A 21,057-nucleotide genomic window follows, 5' to 3' on the forward strand; every position below is an offset into this window, starting at 1 on the left:
GGGTCTTGGGTTTTTGTTTTGGTTGATTTCCTTGTATGTTTGGTTTGGGGGTTGGGTTTTTTTAACTTCCAATACAGCAAAGTGTTTAAAATTTATTTATAGTGTTAAATGAAAAGTTAATTTAATATTTGTTTCACAGTACCTCACTACAATCAGGCTTGATGATAATGATTTTCTCTCTTGTGTCAGTAAAAATATTTGTGTGAATCAAACACCTTCTACTCTCAGTGTAGCAGTTCTCTCTGCTGTGCTGCTTGCAAAGTGGACATCATATTACTGTGCTCCTATTTAAATTATTTTTTAGGTTTTTCTCATTAGTCGTGCAGTCTCCCTTCTGCTTTTCTACAACAATAACAAAAACTTGGCAGATTGGAAAAGTGTGTACTGTATACTATTTTTTCAGTCCTTCTAAAATTAAATTAAATCCACTCAACATAGCAAAAGAGCCCTCAGGCATAATTCTGCATACTATGTATTTGCAGTATTAAATATTCAGTATTTTTTCTTTTAAAAGCATATTTTTTACAATTGTCATAATCTTCCATTCTAAGCCATATTTGGAGTTGCATTTAACCTTGTTTTTTCCAGGTTGTCAAAACTAAGCTTTTCATATTCATCAGTCTTTCTGATATATTAAAAACTCAGTTGATATGGAGGGATTTTTTAAGTAGCATCTTCTATCTGAGCTTACATCCAAATGTTCTTTATACATAATTTAGAAGAGTGAATAAATGGGTAAATTAGTCCAAGCAATAGCATAGATCCAAGATACTCATGAACATTCATGATTCTAAGCCATTGACTGTTTGTTTGGGTCAGTCTGATCTATACTTTTCATATATTATCTTGACTGACAGTCACTCCAGCATTCTTATTGGAATTAAACATACACATTTAGAACCATAAAAAAACCTCAATTATAAAATCAGTTCAACACAGTGGCAACATAATATCTACTGCTAAGACTGAGTCATGCTTGACCTTTATTTACATGGCTAATTTTAGTATGCATATTATGCACTGATTTGAAAATTTGCTTTCTGATTTCCTCTAATGATCTTTCAGATACTATATTAGTGGGATTTTAGGAACAATAAGAAATGTGCCAATTACTGTCTTTGAAACAACAGACTGCTAAACAAGGATATGACTTGGATACAATTCCACCAGTGACAGCAGAACTTGTGTACACTCTCCAGTTGGAATGAGCAGCCCTACTATCTTTTGCAGAGATGTAAGTAATGAATTTTGAACACCTAATATATAGAAGAGTAGTTTAATATTGCAGCATAAAATACCTCTCTGTGGTACCTCATTGACAAATTTCATTTTCCCAATTAAAAGTGTGTGAACAGAGGCCTTCAATACCTCAGAACATCTTCAATAAAGCTCTTTTTGTGAGGCTACTTTTTTCACAGAATCACAGAATGGGCCAGGTTGAAAGGCGCCTCAGTGGTCCGACCTCACTGCTTGGTCAGGGCCGTCCTAGAGCACGTTGCCCAGGATTGTATCGAGAAGGTTCTTGAACATCTCTAGTGAGGGACATTCCACTCCTCTCAGGGTTATCTGTTCCAGTGCTCAGTCACCTGCACAGTAAAGATGTTCTTCCTCATGTTTAGAAGGAACTTCTCATGCATTGGTTTCTGCTCATCGTTTCTTGTGCTGTTGCTGGGCACCACCAAGAAGAGCCTGGCTCCATCCTCTTGGCACCTTCCCTTTAGATACTGGCAGACACTGATGAGGTCCTGTCTCAGCCATCTCTTCTTGAGACTGAACAGGCCCAGCTCCCTCAGCCTTTCCTCCTAAGAGAGGTGTTCCACTCCCATAATCAAATTTGTCACCCTCCCCTAGACCCACTCCAGGAGCACCATGTCCCTCTTCTACTGAAGAGCCCAGAACTGGCTCTTTTTCCCCTTAGAATTAATCAAGAAATACTGCCACTGGTCCACTGAATCAGAAATTAAATTTTCTTATTAACTAGTTATTCATTAATTTTATGATGGATTTAAAACTTTAATGACATCACATTCCAGCTGCCGGAGTGCAGCAGTGACCGGGGTACTGCAGGCCAGGAGAGCAAGGACCTTGTCAGGCAGGGTCTGTCCCACTGCCCATGGCAGCAGAGCAGGGCAGGCACAGAGGTGATGGCTGGGTCCCACCACGAGCCGAGATCAAACAAGAAAAGTCTCTGGTGTACCATCCACAAATATTCTTGACCTGTGGCCTTCTATCCATAGCAAGGAATGGACAATAGTTAAGTGTGATTCCACCAGAAAATTGTTATGGAGATTTGAATCTTTCCTAGTATTGGCTTACTTTGAGATGATGATAATTTGTTTTCATAATGTGAAGTCATAGACAGAGATACTAAGTCAGAGACATTTACACCTTTGTAAATATGTAAAGCCAAGCTCGCATTCACAAGTTCCTATCCATTTTAATTTGCTGACCACAGAAGAAGTTGTAGAAAGGGTAAGTTGGCTTTATTTGGTGAGTTTGTTTTTGTTAAATTCTTTTTTAGAGTAAAATATAAACATCTGAAATTGAAATCCTTTTTATAAGTATCATTTTATTACAATAGGAAACATTAAACAATATTGATGCTGCATAAAATGAAGATAAACCTCTCTCTAAAGATCTTATATCAGTCTGTAATGGTGGCTCTTACGCTATCCAGTTCAATTCATCCATCTCCTGCTATCATCTTGATGTGCTCTGAAATTGCACCAAAGTATAGCTGGTCACAAATTTCACACTTACCACTTTAGACAAGTGAAAGGTCAAGGGCTTACAGCAGTTGAGCAGCTCCTTATCAGTAGCACAAAGCACAGACAGGCATGAAAGTGACTGCAGGTCAGACCAGCTGTAATTTACACTAACTGTGTAAATCCACACAGATCAGTCCCACTACCCTCAGACAGCAGAGTGTGTAAGTTTGAACGTGGCTCACTTGTCTCGCTTCTCACCTGCTCTGTGCAACATTGGAATCAAATATACAAGCACACTTTCATTTAGTGCCATTCTTTTGTTTTCAGAAAAACAAGCATCAAGTAGCTCTTCCAATAAAAAGCCTTTTCATATTTGGAGGGACCAGTTTAACTTTTAAGACAGAGCTGAGATTTAAATCAGCCAGCTAACAGAAGGAAAATCATGAGATGGAACTAGAAGTGGTCTAGTATCTTGTTGAAAATGCTGTTAGAAGGAAAATATAAAATTACATATTCAGTACATTCTAAAATCTGACAAATAGGCATTGTGTGTAGTCTACAGTGAGAAATTGTACTCAGTGTTGATCTGAATATTATAATATGGGATAAATAAAACCTAAAATGTCCTGATTAGACTCCCTCAAATCATATTATCAGATCCCATTTCAGCAGGCAACACTGGATTTATGGATTTTTGTTTACAGGAATCTAATGTAGGACTTTCATTGATCATTTTAATGTTCTCAAGTGAAAGGACTGAGTTTCGGGTGTCTCCCAGATAGAGAGAAAAAGCAAAATAATATTGATGACTTAGCTTGCATTCCTGAATGAACTAAAACCAGTGACTGAACCTAAAAAAAATACCAAACCAAAACCAATAAAACAATTAACCACCAACTTCTGACATGTAGCTACTTTAAAAGTTAGTTTTGTCCTACAAAAGCCTCAGCTACAGGTTCACAATCATTCTTGGGCAAGAAGAAATTAAGATCTCTTTGTCCTGAAATAAACCCCATTAATCTCTTTTATTATTTTTATTTAGAACTGGGGCTGTTAATGTTCCGATTATTAATTATTTCCTTCCTGAATTAATTGTCATGTTTTAAAAGGAATTTAGATATACGATGTACACAGAATAATAATTTTTTTAGATAATCCATTTTTTTGGGTACACCAACCCTTTTGTTTGTTTTCTAAATCTGACATTCAAGTCAAGCAACTGATTTTCTTTCTTACGTGGTTTACCCAACAGTAAACTGGGTTTACCCAGTGCAGTTCAGCAAATCAGTTTATTTCTGATTAGTAGAATCCGTTTTGTGGATATCCGGTTTTCACTATCAGTGAAAACAGGATCATACTATAACAGCATTTAGAATTTAGAATTTAGCACTTAGAAGCTATAACAACTAGAATCATACTATAAACAGCATTTGTGCAAGCAGTTCCGTAGTTACTATTATCAGACACTATAAATTTTTTAAAAAATTTAAGTAACTTTAAATGGTACGATATACCAAGTTATTTTTACATAAGCCATGCAAAAGGCACTTCAATTCTCTTTTAAAAGAGAATTAATTATTCCCCCATATCTAAACTACCTCTGAGTACAAATAACAATAATAGCTTAAACTTTCAGTGCCAACATTTGGTAAAAAAGGGGTTTAGAGTCAGTTGCAATTGTTGGCTTAGTATGCACCACATCCAGTCTATCCATTGCATAACACTTAAAAATCTGTTCAAGTAGAATATATTTATTTTGTCTTGAAAAAAAAAATATATTGCTATTCCTTCAGATGTGATATTGACATAGACTATGCCATAGTTGCTTTAGACTATGGCATTCTAAATCAATAATGATGAATCTTGGCCTTTTATGTCATTGGACACAGTTGAGGAATGTGTAAGTATAGTTACAGTGTACTGCATGTACAACTGGAATAGTTGCTGGAAATAGATATCAACAAAAAAAAAACCTGAAGGCATCTTCAAAAGCAAATCACAATCAGCTACTCCTCTGGCACTGATTTTTGGAACTCAAGGAGTACTGGACTTTTTTAAGCATGACTGTCTATCTTTCACATCAAAATGGTGGCATAATACACGTAGGAAAATATTTCTTAAGAGAACAGCACGAGGATTTGCCTCAAGTTGTTGCTCCACTCAATGTGAAGTTGACTAAAATTCAAATCATGAAATAATAAATTTGACATAAATTAAAAGTTTATTCTTTGTCTCCCAGTGCGTGCAATAACTTAAAGCCAAACACCAACAAACAAATTGGCAGCTGGTGTTTTAGTCTGTGAGGTGTTAGCCATCTGTTCCCACAAAATAAAACATTTATTTGATTTGTTGTAAGTATGTAAGTTAAGAGATATCCAATATGCAAAGGCCTTAAGCCTTTGCTTTCAGAATGTTGGAACTCCTTTTTCTTGAAATTTCATCAAGAATATACATGCTCATTACTGTGTATTCATGTCTGCTAAGTCAGATGAAGAACTTCAGAATAAAAGTTGTCTTCAGAAATTCCCATATGGTTTTGAGTAACAGCTGCTATAGCACAAGCCAAGTGGCACACTCAGCTTTATATAACACTGCCTACATGATGCTTTCTGTTCCAGGGTTGCTTTCATTTGTTCCTTTCCTTGCAACAACTATACTGGTCCCACCAGTTAGAATATCCAAAGGAATTTCTTCTTTCATGAAACTGCATTGCCAATGGTTTCTGCAATACTCCTGATGTCCAGTGATGTTAAAAGCTTATTTGAAAAGTTTAATCACCAATTTTGGCTTCAGCAATAAAACAATTTGAAAATATTATCTATCCTTCTTATGACACTGAAATGGTTGAATACTAACCTAATATTAACAAGATAATCCAAATTCTACCAAGAGCATTTAACGCTGTCCTGAACATATCATTTGCCTGGGAATGTTTCATTGTTAGATGATAATTTACAAAACTAAAACCAGTTGCCCAAAATGAGACTTAGAAGAGCAAAAAATTCTTCTTTGGTAAGATTTGGCAGTGCTCTGTACCTATTCTTCTTGCTCAAGACATTGGATATGCGCAGGAGAACATCAGTGGTATCCTGGCTTTCTAACTCCAGAGGCTTTCCCACAAAGCAAAGGGCTTCTTTCAATGCCTTTTCACTGAGGTTCTGTTGAAATTAAAGTTGTAGCTGCTTCAATCCATGCAAGTCATGCCCACAGGCCCTGAAAATTGTTCTGGGACACTGCTGTTCTCTAAGGCTCTTAGGTTTATTCACATGAAGTTGTCTGTTCTTAGCCAGGAGGTTTTTTTGCTGATGTGGATTATCAGTTAATAAAAGCTCACTTACTAGTGAGGAACGAAAGTTTGTATACTTCAAAATGACAATGGAAAAAAAAGTAATCCAAATTCCCAGTGCCAGTGTATTTACAAATAAGTTCCACGTAATTTACAGCTAGAGATATCCAAAGAACTTCATTTAATAGTTATCCCAAAACATACTGCAGGGCAGAATTAATATTGATCATTTTATAAAGGGGTTGTATTATTATTTTTTTAACCTTATGCTAAACTTGGAACCCTTTCAGATGAACTACAGGTATGAATGGTCTTTACAGTGTGCAGGGGTCGTGAGACACCATGCATAACTTCAGCTCTCCAGCGTGTTTGCTGTGGGGACAGGATACAGAAAAAATCAAACTACTCTCTGTTCTGTTGTCTACACAGAAGTGTCACAAATCTAAAGAATGATGATGGGTTGTAATTTATAATACAAAATGTCCTCTCTGGGTTAAGTGAACTATTAACATTTTGCACAAAATACACAAAGCATCCTTTTCCAAGTGGAAAACAGTCAAGTGTGCCAACACTCAATTAAAGTACTTCAATTAGGAGACTGTCACTTATCATAACAACATGACAGAATATAACAAGGTACTGCAGAGAGGGTCTGAGGCAAGAAAACTCGTACTTAAGTAGAGGTTTCAAAGGTAATAGAGAGATCAATACATATTAAAGTTAGCCAGCAGCCTTGAACTGTAGGGAAGGAAACAAGTAATGTTTTTGAAAGCTTCTCTTCTGCAGTAAAATTCCAAGTGCTGCCTGTGCTGTTTTCACAGTAATGCTTTGACTACATGCTTACCTCCCAATAGCATGCATTAACCATTTTTACAGTTTTCATCAGGGGCCAGCAAGGGCCAGAGGGCCCCTAAGCAGAATGGAGCCAGGGGTCAGCAGGGCAGGGGTCTTGTCAGCCGGGGGCCACCCTGAGCAGGGCAGGCCCAGAGGTGGTAGCCAGGCCCAACCAAAAGTTGAAATCACCGGGCAAGTTCATGATGGTGAAGCAGGTCTGAGGTCAAGCCAGGAAGTGAGTCTGCAGGTCAGAGTCAGGTCCAGCAATTGCTGGGCAGGCCCCAGATTCAAGCTGGGAACGCAGTTCATAGGGTCAGTTGGGTGCATTGACGGGCAGGGGCACAGCAGCAGCAGAACTGAAAACCAACACTCCTCCAGAGAAACTTAGGAAAAAAGCAAACACTCAGAGCTGAGCTTGAGTAAATCTTCTGGACCTCTGTGTGTGTGTGTGTGGAGACTCCAGCTGAAGCAGCCCAGGGTTATTTTGGCTATTAGTGCACTCAGGCACCTTGACTACAGACTCTGTGTTACCTAAAATCCTGCTAACTCCTGTGTTTATTACATGTGACAAATATTGTTGGCCCTTGTGCTAAGGTAGGAATATTTTAGCTGGTTTTGCTATGTTTCCACTGAAACTTGAGTACTTCTTAGCTGGATTCTGTTGGGTGATTATAAGAAGTAAATTTTTTTCACTCAGGAAGGCCTTTTCTCAAAAACAGCCCTTAAATCTGCATCTGAAATATTCTTTCTCTGCATTTATATAAAGGACACCTAGGTCTGTTCCTCTATTTAAATGGTCAGTGAAATGGTACAGAGTGGAAGGATGAGATGAGAAGTAGACATGACCAGACAGAAGCAGTTGTAAGTCTTGGACTAAGACACTAAAGGCAGGATTTAACTGTCTAAATGCAAGTACTTTCCATTTGAGGTGCCCTAGAGTATCCAAAATATCCACACATATGATCTTTGCCAACAGGCTTTAAACCAGGTACGTCAGGGAATGGTGATGACAGCTTGCAGATAAGTGAGGGAAGAGCAGTCAGGGCAGTAAATACATGGGACAGGGTGACAGGAGCAAGAGAGCCCTCAGGAAGGATAAGACAAGTTAAAAGAAGGTTTGCCTCAAGTGTTTGTGCACAAATGCACACAGTCCGGGAAGCACACAGGAGGAGGTGGATCTATGTGAGCAGGTGCAGAACTAAGGCAGCATAAAAATAACTCAGATGTGGCAGGATCTCTGCATTGTAAGGAACACACAAATTCTTTAGGAACAGCAGGCAGCAAGGACAAGGAAGAGGGATGCTATCTATGCAAGGAAGCAGCCTGGATGTATTGAGCTCTTTCGTGGAACAGTAGGTGGGGTGATTGAGGACTTGTGAGTCATGATCAGAGGAGAGGCTGGTAAAAGCAACACTGTAGTGGGAATCTGCTATAAATGTAGTCAATATTGGGAAATAGATTAAGTTTTCTTTAAGTAACTCAAGGAAGCCACCAGATCACCAACCCTTCTTCATACAGATTGCCACACTAGCACTGAAAGATTCTGGAAAGGACCTGCAGGTCCTGGTAGGCAGTAGTCTAAGTGCATTGGGAGATTTCAGCAGGAGTGTAGCCACTAGATCCAAGTGTGATTATTACTCTCTGCCACTTTTTGAGGCTGCCTTCAGTTTTGGGCCCTCCAGTACAAGGAAGATGTTGGTAAACATCAGCAAGTCTAGCAGAGAGCTACCAAGATTGTCAGGAGGCTGCAGCACGTGACTTGTCAGAAGAACCTGAAGGGACTGTGCTTCTTTAGAGAGCAAGACTGTTTAGGGAAGGTGTGGGGCATCTGGTAGCACCTTTCTGATACCTAGAAGGTGTTTTTTAAGAAGGCAAACACGTTTTCTTTGCTAAGGAGCACAGTGGGTGAATGAGAGCTGTAAATTGAAATAGGAAAGGTTATAGCTTATAGGAAATAAGGAAAGAATGTTCCACTGTGAGAATAACTGAGCATTGAAAGAAGGGCCCAAAGAAATTATGGAATCTCTGTGTTTGGAGGTTTTGAAGACCCTAGCTGGGCAAAGTCCAGAGCAACATCCTCTGAATGCTGTGTTGATCCTCTTTTGAGCAAGGTGTTGGACTGGAGACCTCTTGAGGTTCCTTCCAGCTGGAAAGATATGCAGTTCTATTGTATATGGGATATATGTACAGATATATCTACATGGTGCAGAAACCACAGGAGACACTAGCTCTTCTGGTGCTGTCATATGGCTTCAAGGATTGTGTTCAGGCAAAAGAAGACCTAAATGACTTTGAAAAATAGCCAGGTTACATGCTTATCTTCCCACAAGAAATGATGTTTATCCAGAGTAGTATATGCCTTCCTCTTCTTTTTCCATCTCTTTTTATCTGTTTTGTCATTTTACAATTCATTTCAGAGGAGTTTCTCATTATGGTCTTTTTACCAGATGGAAAGACTTTTCTGGCAATTCCTAAAAAGTAAAATTCTCTTTTCAAAATGCCGTTCAAATTAAGGAACATGTTTCAAGGTAATATCGGCACATTCCTGATTAATTTCAAGTCTATACAATAATAGCACCACTGAGGCTAAAAAATAGAGTAGTAAAATGGACTTAAAATCATATAAGTAATAGTCCAATGGAAAATATAGTCTGATTTATGATACCACTGTGAGCAGCTCACACTTAAATGTTTATTCTTCTTTAATTTAAATGCTATTGGGCATGTGGTCATATGTTGCTACATTAAAGATGTGTCTGATACAGCTTCCTTTCCACAGGTCTTTTGCGGGTTGATATTTCATGTTCACATCCCAGTATATACAAGTGAGATGGGTAATTACTTCCAATTTTTTTTTAATATAAAGGAGATAAAATGCAAAGCAGGGATTTTCTAACTTCAGCAACTTTCAGCAGCTCAGAGCAGATTCAAGTTTTGTTTTCGCTGTCTATATATTATGCTCTAGTCCTGCCTATTAAATTCAAGCCAAGCAGAAGGAAAGGATGAATTTGCATATCCATTTCCATTCAGGTTATGGACTTTTAAATCCATGTTGCTTGTGTCTATAGACTAATGAGTGCACCATTATAGAGGAGGCTTAGTATGTCACTGCATTTGGAATGCCCAGATTTTTTGCTCGGCATATAATATTTTGAGAGCCATTTTTTTCAAGCATAGTGTAATAGGCTTTAACTTTGCTAAGCTTTTCTGCCAGGCCTCCAGTGCCCTGCTGTTCTATTATATTGAACTTGTAAGCAGGATGCTCTGCCAGGCTCACCCAGATTACTGCTGCAATAAGGGCCCTGCTGAGTGACTAGTGTCATGATAAGTGCTAGGGAGGGAGTTCACCATCTTGGCATACTGTTCTCATCTTATTAAATTCAGCTTTGTGGAAGCAGGGAGTCTGCCTCTCGGCCTCACTGGCTCTGGCTCAGTCCAACTGCTACTGTCAGACAATATGAAAATAGGAACCACCACAGCTAATGGCAGGTGCTGCACCACCATAGCTGAGGAAAAAAAAAAAGGAGATTTTTCTTTTTTTCTTTTTCCTTTTTTTTTTTTTTTCTTTTACTAGGTACTTGACTGGATTGATTAGGAAACACTTACTTATTTAATATTATTATTATATCCTTCATACCCACAGATACTTGCTGAGGTACTGTTCTTTTTGAATTTATTCTGTGCACTTTATGTAGATTCCTTTGTTCTTGCTTACTTATATTAAGGGAATGTAATGTAGCAAAGCCCTTGGAACAGGTCTGATACTATTCAGATTTAGTAAAGGATGGCATTGTAAAGATACAGTCCTGACATCCCTATTCAGACAGAACTCCCTACTGGGTACTGCCTGAGAAAAATTTCCCAAATTCCAGTCTTAGATTACTACTGAAGGTGAAGTGAGTTAGCTGTTCATCCCCCCTAAACTCATTAACCCCTGCTTGCCTAATTCTCATATTTATTTTAAAAATCTAACCATTAGTTTTGGGTGGAGGATTCCGAATCTTCCCAGTGCCCTGAAATGACCAGCTGTGATCTGAATGTAAGCTATGCTGCTGAATGCAGCAGGGAAAGTGCAACATTCATAGAGAGGAGAGAGGGAACAAGGGAATATGTGTTCGCAAGCCATACCCTTGGAGAGGAAGAAAATGAAAATGACTCATTTTGTAGTATGAATCACAGTAAGGCACACCTTACTTCTGAATCAGAGAGTATTTGACCATCCATTTTTGAGCCTAAGGCTCTTTTGAGCTACAGATGAAAAAGGGTTTTCCAAGGGCTTGTGGAAGGATAGATAAATCACTTCTGCACTTGCTGATGTCTGAACTCTTCCTTGACATCAGCAAATACATTGTTTCTCACTGTTCAACAATAAATGTTCAAATAACCCCATCATTGTCACTTCAACATTTTGTAAATTGAACACGAACAACACATGCAGTAACCTTTCTGACAGAAATATTGATGGGGTCTAGCTACAGAAGTCACCTTATAACAAAACCAAGTTGGGATCAATAGAAAATCCAGGTTTTCAACTGCGTTCGTGGCAGGAGTTGCTAAGTCTGGCAGGTTGCATTTCAGCAGCACACTTGTTGGCCATGTCAGTCTTCATAAGAGTGACAGGTTTGATTAGACTCTTTGAGAGAGACTGATTCAAAAATTCGGACAAAACAACAGCTTTCTGCCAATTTGCAATATCATATTCACAATCCATTCCAGACTCATCAAAGCTAAGGAATAAAGGATTTAACATTTTAATCCCCCCTGAGAAAATGAATTAGAAAATTATGTCTCTGAAAAGTGTGATTTTTTTACTTGAAAAAGAGGAGTGGAGAACTATTAGTGGAACTGACTACCATGAATGTTGTGTGACAGACCTTTCAAATCCCAGGCAATTCGCATGCAAGAGAATTCTTATCAAAATTCAAGGGCAAATGAAAGGATAAAACAAATCTATGTGGTCACGTTCATATGTAAGGCAAGTCTAATTTGTTTATACCTGTTCTTCATTTCTGTATCGCATTCAAAGCTGTCATTTTCAAAGGTTTTCAAATGTTCCTTCTAAATCACTGTTTTTTCTTTTTCTTTTTTTTTTTTTTTCAGTTCCTTGGTCGTTCTTGTTATCCTGATTGACTGTGCTGTTACTGGGGGAGCATGGGTGGAGTGGTGTTTTTCTTGCTCTGGTCACTGTGTAATCCACACAAAGTAAATTGCCAAGAAAAAAATGATTCATTTAGAAGAGGTTTGAGCCTTAACTTTCCTCTTTTTTCCATCTCTTTTACTATAGCCTTAAAAAGTTCAGTTGAAATTCAGAACACTGCAGGTAATGACTGAATTACAGTGGAATGGCTGCGGGAGAAGCACAACCAAGAGGTAAGTGGAGAATGCTAATAATCTGAAGTTTTGCATTATATGAAATTCGTTTCATTTTGTTTTACTTTGAGAAAAAAACAAACATCTCAGGCTTAGATCTTTGCTACTGAATCCAGGCTTGGAATCAATAAATGTGGGATGATTGTGGCATGATTCCAAAAATATTTTACGAGGAAGGTATGGAATCTACTCCAACTTAGAGATGACATCAATCTCTAGCCATTGTGCCTGAGAGCATGGAACAAAGAAAGTGTTGCTGCTAATCAGACAGATTTATTTTTGATTTTTATGCCATAATTTAAGTGATTCAGTGAGGAATTGCTCCTCTGTCAGATTGTGAGGGATTAAATGGCCTTGGGACACGACTTCTCTTTGTGAGGCATGACATCAATTCAGGATTCAGTTTTTCAGATTTTTCTTCATTTTAATATGGAAGAAGAATGCCTCTGAGATATTCCAACTGAAAAGCAAAATTGTAGCAGGATAGCAGAGCTAGAACCACTCTTCTCTGCAATAAATCTGGACCTTGAAACTCATTTCCATCTTCAGTGATTTTGGAGCTAAAGAGTTTAGTGCTTTTAAATTACAACAATCAAGTGGGCAGGGCATTAAGGTGGGCCTATAAAAATATTCACATTGGTCTTCCATTTGTCACGTAAAATTAACACAGAGTGCTATACCAAAGACAAGACCTTATCATCACTCTTCAGGCATCCTTTGTCCTGGTTAGCTGACAAACTTTTTGCAAAAGGCTTTTGTCAAGTACATCAGATATACACCAGCTGTGTAAACCTAGGCTTGCCTGTAGTATATCGGGAAAAGTTACTAACATAAAAATGTGAAATGTGAATGTGCAAATCGTGCAGTTGTTTTAATTAAGTAATTTGTGTCTGGGGTTTGGTTATTTATTTATTTGTTTGTTTATTTATTTATTTATTATTAGCTGTATGAGAACAGCATCTTTTGATTTGGCAGTCTGGAGATAAATATACCCTTGCAACGTTTGTAGCAGAGACACTGAATCATCATGCTAATGCACAAAGGTGAAACAGAAAAAAATTAATCTATTTTCACTTTCCAAGTTGAATGAAATGTGAAAAATAAACAAACAGCACAGATGGTGGAACAGTTTAAATTTTTGATACTCTCTCAGTGTTAATAATTTCCAATATTTATAACAGCATGATAGCAACATATATTAAAGTGTTCTATTATTTAAATATAAACTTATTTAGCAGATGAGCAATTCACTGTTTTCAGCAAAGTCAAATCTAAAAACATATTTTTGGAACATAATCGGTTTAAATTTTGCTGCACAAATATTAAACAATATGTTCAAATGCTGAATCTATGGCAGGACCTTATTGCTGTCTACTGCAGATGACTTACAGTTCCATATGTTCATTTCTTCTTCTATATTAATTTGCCAAGTGAGTGTAGACAAGCAGAACTAGAATTCTCAGTAAGTCTCTTCATTGTTTTTCAGTATTCTCACAAATGAAACACAAATTTTGGAGAGAATCCCAAATGGCAGGTGCTGACACTAAGTAGAGACAGGAACAGCCTTCTTGTTAACATATTATCCACTCCTCACCTACCACTGCTCTGTTACAAAACTCATTGACAATGAAAGCTAAATGAAGCAACTGAAAAGTAATTCAGTACTGTTACAAATATTTCACATAGCTTTCTGCAGCTTAGGAGCAAACAAGCAAAGAAATTTTCTCTATGCCTAGCCCTGTTGGATAATATCCAAGCTACTATATTTTCTTTCCAAAGCAAATTTAAAGCATTCTTTGCAAAAGGTGGTGTCCTGGAGTGCTGAACTGGGGAAACAGAAAGACAGATGGAGGAAATCAAATTAATCAGGTACTGCTGCTTGCAAAAGGAATTGAATGAGGTGGACAAGTAGTTGATATGACCTTAGCAGAACTATTTTGCTGTGTAACAGATCCATTAACAAATTTTGTAATGCTAGGGTGCTCTATATGTTAAAATTTATCTAAGTAGTCTCATCCCAACCTAATCTAATTTATTTCTTTCAGAAGGTTAGAAGGAATATATTAGTTTATGCAGTGTTGCAAGTAGTTTAGGTAATGATATTTATTTATACATAACCTTTTCACTGTTCTTCCCTTCCTCCTGTCAAATCCCAAAGTGTGCCTGTTCTTCTCATAGTCTGAAGAGCCGAAGAGCTTTTCATGCTTAATATCAAAGACAGCTATGTGGGCAGTGACTCTGAAGGATATCTTTTTATTTAGAGTAAGTGTTCGTTCTGTAAAGTTACTGACTGGGCTGTCAGTTCACAGAACTTTCTTTTTTATTTTCTCCTTTAACTTGAGGATTAAATTTCAATATTAGTCTGAGGGAGCTAACATCTCAGTGTTCATACCCTTTTTGGAAACCGTAACCCTGTGGTAAATATCTTGTGAGTTTTGCTGGGTAAATATGAAACTGCAGTACTAGCTTGCTTCTAGGCTACTGAAATAGGCTGGAGAGGGTGCCTGTGCCCCCGCAGTGGGTAGGCACATATTGCATTGCCAAGATTTTCCAAAATGGTTAGTGGCTGAAGGAGTTTTGGCTGGTGGGTGCCACAGCTGGTATAGCTTACAATGAGCCTGATTTTTGGAAAATAGCCTTCAAAACTAGGCTTTTAACAACAAGGCTCTACCACGCTCAGATTCCTGGCAGTGTGCTGCCTTGTTTTTCTCCTCGGTTTTTGTAGCCTTGACTGTGAACCATCTCTGGTGACCATCACAAAGGCCATCTATATTGAATGTTAATTTATGTGGTACCTGTGATAGATTCACATCCTTTACATAGCAGCCACAAGAGGGGGATGTGGAACACTCACAGAATTTTAGGGTTTACTCCTCTCAGAGTTGACCGTGTTATCGATACTTTCTCTGATTTTTACCATCCATCCACTTTTAGCACCAGGCTTATTTTTCTGGAGATCGTGGCTTGCAATAGTTTATTTTTAGTTAGGCGGGTTCAGATTCGTTTAGTTAGAGGGAGTTCAGATGGAAATATTCTGTCACCTAAATCTTTAATAGAACAGTTGCATCTGTTAAACACTTCCAGAGGACTATGCAGCTATCTCAGCACAGAAAAAGGGATTAATGGAACAACATGGGGTTTTTTTTCCAATAAACAAATTCTAATTGATACATAGATTGTAATCACAGGATTATTTTTTTTTCTGCAACTGTGCTGTAATGGGCTATTTTTAGGGGCAGAGTAGTACATACTGTAGAAAATTTGTACATGAGGGCAAGAGGAATAGACAATTGCTTTTGGGGACTGTGTAGATTAGTACATCATTGCATACTAACAAAGTGCTAATTGCTCCTTTTGACCACGGGCCCAGTTTACAGAGCTTTAGCACAAATGTGTCCTGTACATTAAATTACAAAACGAACACTGCATTATTTCTCTCTACAGCTTGCAAATTCTTGCAAATTCTTGCTAATTACCCAGGCTGCAAATCCTGCATTTGTTTTGTGGCAGTAATAGTAAAAGCAAACAGTATATACATATTTATATAATTTTAGGATTGTTTTAATACTGTATATAAATATACAAGTAATTTACCTCTACTCAGTATGTTAGCTAAAAACAAATAGAAGGTTGTTGGTACTGATTTTATAGAACTTTTAAAATAGCAGCTGTTTAGAATATTTGCCAATTATTTAATGATCATTTAATAACTGGGAAAAACAAAACCATGCTGAACAATCTCTCTTCTTTATCTTCATTGGAATCACACTCAGAATGGTAGATGTTTTAGTTCAGAAAAATAGTATCTCACCTCTCTGCACCTTTTATAGAAGTCCAGAATTATTTGCTCACAGAGTCTTTCCACCCCTCAAACAGGATAGAAAGAAGCATTGCAATGAGACACATGCAGAGTCAATAGGAGACCTCATTTGCTTGGAAAGGCATAAATCTTCAGGTGTCTCTCCCATTCTGCCCCACATCAGTTAAGCCTTTTTTGTATCAGCTCTTGGTTTTGTTTTTCTGCTAGCAGGGAAATTTGAAGATTGGACTACTTTCACGTATCTCTTTTGGTCCCTCTTGTCTTTTCATGCAAGAGTTCTTATAGGTCTGACACTCTCTTTATATAAGCAGCCTGGCACTAGGAGAATTAAAAGCTATTGTAATTTAATTCTAGCTCTCCAGATTCTTCATTTTGAATCTTAAGAATCAAGTACTAGAGACTGAACCTGAGACTTCAGTCATGTGCTGTAGTATTTGAGGTTAGAGCACGTATCAAAGTATTTAACTAAAGAAATGTATTTGGTAAGGGAAAAGATACTATAGGGAATAATCCAGTTTTGTGAAAAGAATGGACTAAAGCATTTCATAGGTTTTCCTTTCACGTTGTTAAAACACTATGAATACTAAATAACATGAATTCGACTCTCTAGTCTATTTTTATAATAAACAAGATGATTGAAAATAAAAGACAATGTATAAAAAGTAACTGAAAAGGACAGGTATGTGTCACCATAAGGGCACTCTGTGTCACAAAGCAAGTATGCCTTAGTTCCAGCCAAAACAACCACCCACTCAGGGTACTGAAGGGTAGACATGCTGTTATGACCCAGATTCAAATGGTGAGAGTAGGAATGAGAAAATGAAAGTGTTAATAATATTCCAAGCATAGAGCTAATGGGAGAAGAATATCTGGGATTCCCCTTTCATTCCTATTCTCTCTCAAAAGGAAACTACAGACTTCCCTCTGGGGGGAAAAAAAAAATGTAGTCTCTTTGGCTTATCGCCAAATGTTTTGACTGAGTGATTTGTGGCAGAACTGTGCACCTGTCCTGGTTGGAAATATATGTGAATACTGAAGAGGAATAGATGAATTGAGAAATATAATATATGTGAGGACTTGAAACTTTGACTAGTGCTGAAACATTTTTTGAAAATGGGAAAAGATTTGTCATTTAACATACTGACATACTTCTTTGTTTTGCTGCAGCTGACATAAGTTTCAAGGACAATAAATCTGTTGCAGCTATCAACACCAAACCAGCAGCCTACCCCACCAAATAGCTTGCACAATGGCATTTTGGAAAGGATGGAACATATGCTTACCATATTGCTGGAAAAACTCCTTTTTCTTACTCCTTGTTGTGCCTAATTCAGTTCATTCTTATTAGGCATTTTTATGTTGCTGAATTTATGTTGTCTATTTTGTTTTGCAGAAATATTGGGAAACCCTCCAACTCAGATAGGCTTGGTATGATATTAGCACTGAATATGATTAAAGAAAAGTTAACATTAAAAAATTCAGTTGTTTTATAGTAGTGCTTTTTCAGTTTTTAGTTAAGATTAATAATTGAGAAAGCAAAGCTTTATCAGACTCTATCAGCTCCTATGTTGAACAACACTCAGATACAAATTACTTGATTCTTTGTGTGTGTCTTGTAGGTAGATTCTCTATAACAGAAATAAGGATTGTAACATCAAGCTCTCTGAAAACTTCTCTCCTCTGGAAGTCCTGTATTTAACCCATTTTCACCTAGTAAGTGTAGGACAATAATCTTCTGGTAATTCTCCCCTTACCTTGTTCAAACTTAAGTGGGTTACAGGGCTTCCACTACTTTTTTTTCTGTTAGTTTTCTTCCTTTGACGTAGGCAGCCTTTTGGTTGGAAAGAATGAGAATCATAAAGTCATAGAATTATTTAGGCTGGAAAAGATCACGAAGTTCAACTGCCAACCCAGCACTGCCAAGTCCACCAGTCAACCACGTCCCCAAGTGCCACACCTACACATCTTTTAAATACCCCCAGGTATTAAACACCACCATTTCCTGGGCAGCCTGTTCCAATGCTTGGCAAACCTTTCAGTGAAGAAGTTTTTTCTAATATCCAGTCTAAACCTCCCCTGGCACAACTTGAGGACATTTCCTCTTGTCCTATTGCTTGTTACGTGGGAGAAGAGTGTGACTCCCACCAGGCTACGCCCTCCTTTCAGGCAGCTGAAGAGAGTGATAAGGCCCTGAGCCTCCTTTTCTCTGTGCTGGACACCCCCAGCTCCCTCAGCTGCTCCTCATAGGATTTGTGCTTCAGAACCAGCTTTGTTGCCTTTGTCTGGACCCACTCCAGCTTCTCAATGTCTTTCTTGCAGTGAGGGGCCCAAAACTGAACACAGGATTTGAGGTGTGGCCTCACCAGTGCTGAGCACAGGGGACAATCCCTGCCCTGGTCCTGCTGTCACACTTTTGCTGATACAGGCCAGGATGCCATGGGCCTGCTTGGCCACCTGGGTACACATTGGCTCATGTTCAGCTGGATGTCCAACAGCACCCCCAGGTTCTTTTCCACCAGGCAGATTTCCAGCTGCTCTTTCCCAAGCCTGCAGTGTTCAGTGGAGTTGTTGTGACCCAAGTGCAGGACCCAGCACTTCACCTTGTCCGACCTCATACAGTTGGCCTTGGGCTATCATTCCAGCCTGTCCAGATCCCTCTCTAGAGTCTCCTTACCCTCCAGCAGATCAACTCTCCTGCCCAACTTAGTGTCATCTGCAAGCTGACTGAGGATGCACTTGATCCCCTCATCCAGCTCATCAATAGATATTAAACAGGCCTGGCCCCAACACTGATCCCTGGGGAACATCACTTGTGACCAGCTGCCAACTGGATGCAGCACCTTTCTCTGGGCCTGGCCATCCAGACTGGTTTTTTTCCCAGCAAAGCATGCTCCGGTCCAAGCCACGAGCAGCCAGTTTCTCCAGGAGAATCCTGTGGTAAAGAGTGTCGAAGGCATTACTGAAGTCCAAGCAGACAACATCCTGAACAACAGCTTTTTGTTCAGCCATTATATGGGTCTCCATGTCACAGAAAGAGAACAGATTGATCAAGCAGGACCTGCCTTTCATAAATGCATCCTGACTGGGCCTGATCTCCTGGTGATCCTGTAAATATGATGGCTGTGTCATGAACCAGTGACATTCCCTATCACCGAGGTCAGGCTGACAGACCTGTAGTTCCCCATATCCCTCATCCAAAACATCTTGTAGATGGGCCTTACATTTGTTAACGTCCAGTCAACCAGGACATCCCTGGTTAGCCAGGACTGCTGGGAAACAAGTGGCTTGATGAGCACTTCCACCAGCTCGCTTAGTATCCTTGGGTGGATCCAATCTGGCCCCATAACTTGTATTTGTCTAAGCAGTGTAGCAGGTCACTAACCATTTCCCTTTGGATTACGAGGGTTTCATTCTGCTCTCCATTCCCATCTTCTAGTTCAGGGGGCTGGGTACCAAGAGATTAACTGGTCTTGCTATTAAAAACTGAGACAAAGAAGACATTAAGTATGTTAACCTTTTCCTCATCCTTTGTCACTATGTTTGCCCCCCCGCCCCCATTCAGTAAAGAATGAAGATTCTCCTTAGCCCTCCTTTTCTTGCTGACATATTTTTGGAAACATTTTTTATGTCTTTTGTGGCAGTAGCCAGATCAAGTTCTAGTTAGGCTTTGACCCTTCTGATTTTTTCCCCGCATAATCTCACAGCATACTTGTAGTCCTGAGTTGTCTGCTCCTTCTTCCTAAGGTCATAAGCTCTCCTTTTTTCTCCCAGTTACAAGCTCTTTGTTCAGCCAGGCGAGTTCTTCTCCTGTACTGGCTCATCTTTTGGAACAGGGGAACAACCTCCTCCTGCGCCTTCAGGATTTCCTTCATGAAGAATATCCAGCTTTCCTGGACTCCTTTGTCCCTCAGGACTGCCTCCTAAGGGGCTCTGTAAATCAGGCTCTTAAACAGGCCACAGTCTGGTCTCTGGAAGTCCAAGTTAGCAGTTTTGCTGACCCCCTTTCTAACTTCTCAGAGAACTGAAAATCACCATTTTGTGATCTCTATGCTCCAACCATCATGCCACCTACAAGTCCTTCTCTGTTCACAAAACAAGAAATGACAGTATGTGGTTTGTTGCTTACAATATTTAGAATGACTTCAATAAATATGACTTTTGTGTAAAATACAGATGATTTATTTACATTATCAGTTGTGCTTGCAGAGATGCTCCCTTAAGATAGAGCATAAATTAATTAGAAGTGGGGCTCCAGGTCAACTCATTAGCCTGCTTTCCTCTGAAGTTTTTCGGTGTTTGCAGGAGAGGGTGATGGAAGGTTGAGGAGGAGGAGCAGATTATCTCCTTTTTTGATGCCTCTTGTGAAGGCTTTTTCTCCCACTGACTGAGCACAGATATTGAAAGTCTGTTCCATCTCCCAAAAGTCTGATGTCAACATCAGATGTCATCCACAGCAACGGCAGCAGCAGCCGCTGTGACAGCAAAAGGCAAACAGTGGAAGACGTAGCCAAAATGTTGAAGTCCCTGCTTCCCTCCTCAGGGCTAACAAGGCACGCAGAGACCTCTGTTCTGAACTTGGGACACAGCTGTTAAAAGCACTTTAGTTTTCCAACCTGCATGTCTGGAAAACTTTGTGATTGCAAGTGGTTTAGACAAGTCTGGCTTTTGAAGCAAAGCAAAAACTGAATTCTTTAGGTTTGAAAGTGTAACAACTGAGTAAGAATGGCAGAATTTCACACCTCTTAGTTCAGATTTTCAAAAGAGGCAAAATAATGTTCCTGGTATTTTAACTCAGCTTTGTATAAAATAAAAAAAAGTAAAAGAAAATTTAAAAAATAAATAAAATAAAATAACATAAAATAACATAACATAAAATAAAATAAAATAAAATAAAATAAAATAAAATAAAATAAAATAAAATAAAATAAAATAAAATAAAATAAAATAAAATAAAATAAAATAAAATAACTATATTGATGGAATTAAATGAGCCCTATAACACACCCCAGAAACCATAAAAAATGGCAGCTGCATAGAAA

At 38.6% G+C, this 21,057-nt stretch overlaps 1 protein-coding gene across 1 annotated transcript in view; it reads left to right on the forward strand.

Annotated features, from left to right (window-relative positions):
* Window positions 1–11,376: 11,376 nt before the first annotated feature.
* LOC134562933 (basic proline-rich protein-like) overlaps window positions 11,377–21,057 on the forward strand; it is a 126,426-nt gene continuing 116,745 nt past the window's right edge. The window contains exon 1 of the mRNA XM_063420612.1: window positions 11,377–12,198. The gene's annotated coding sequence lies outside the window, so the exon portion shown is untranslated. The remainder of the gene's footprint in view (window positions 12,199–21,057) is intronic.

Source organism: Prinia subflava, chromosome 1 (genome assembly GCF_021018805.1).
Source record: "Prinia subflava isolate CZ2003 ecotype Zambia chromosome 1, Cam_Psub_1.2, whole genome shotgun sequence".
NCBI classification, from domain to species: Eukaryota; Metazoa; Chordata; class Aves; order Passeriformes; family Cisticolidae; genus Prinia; species Prinia subflava.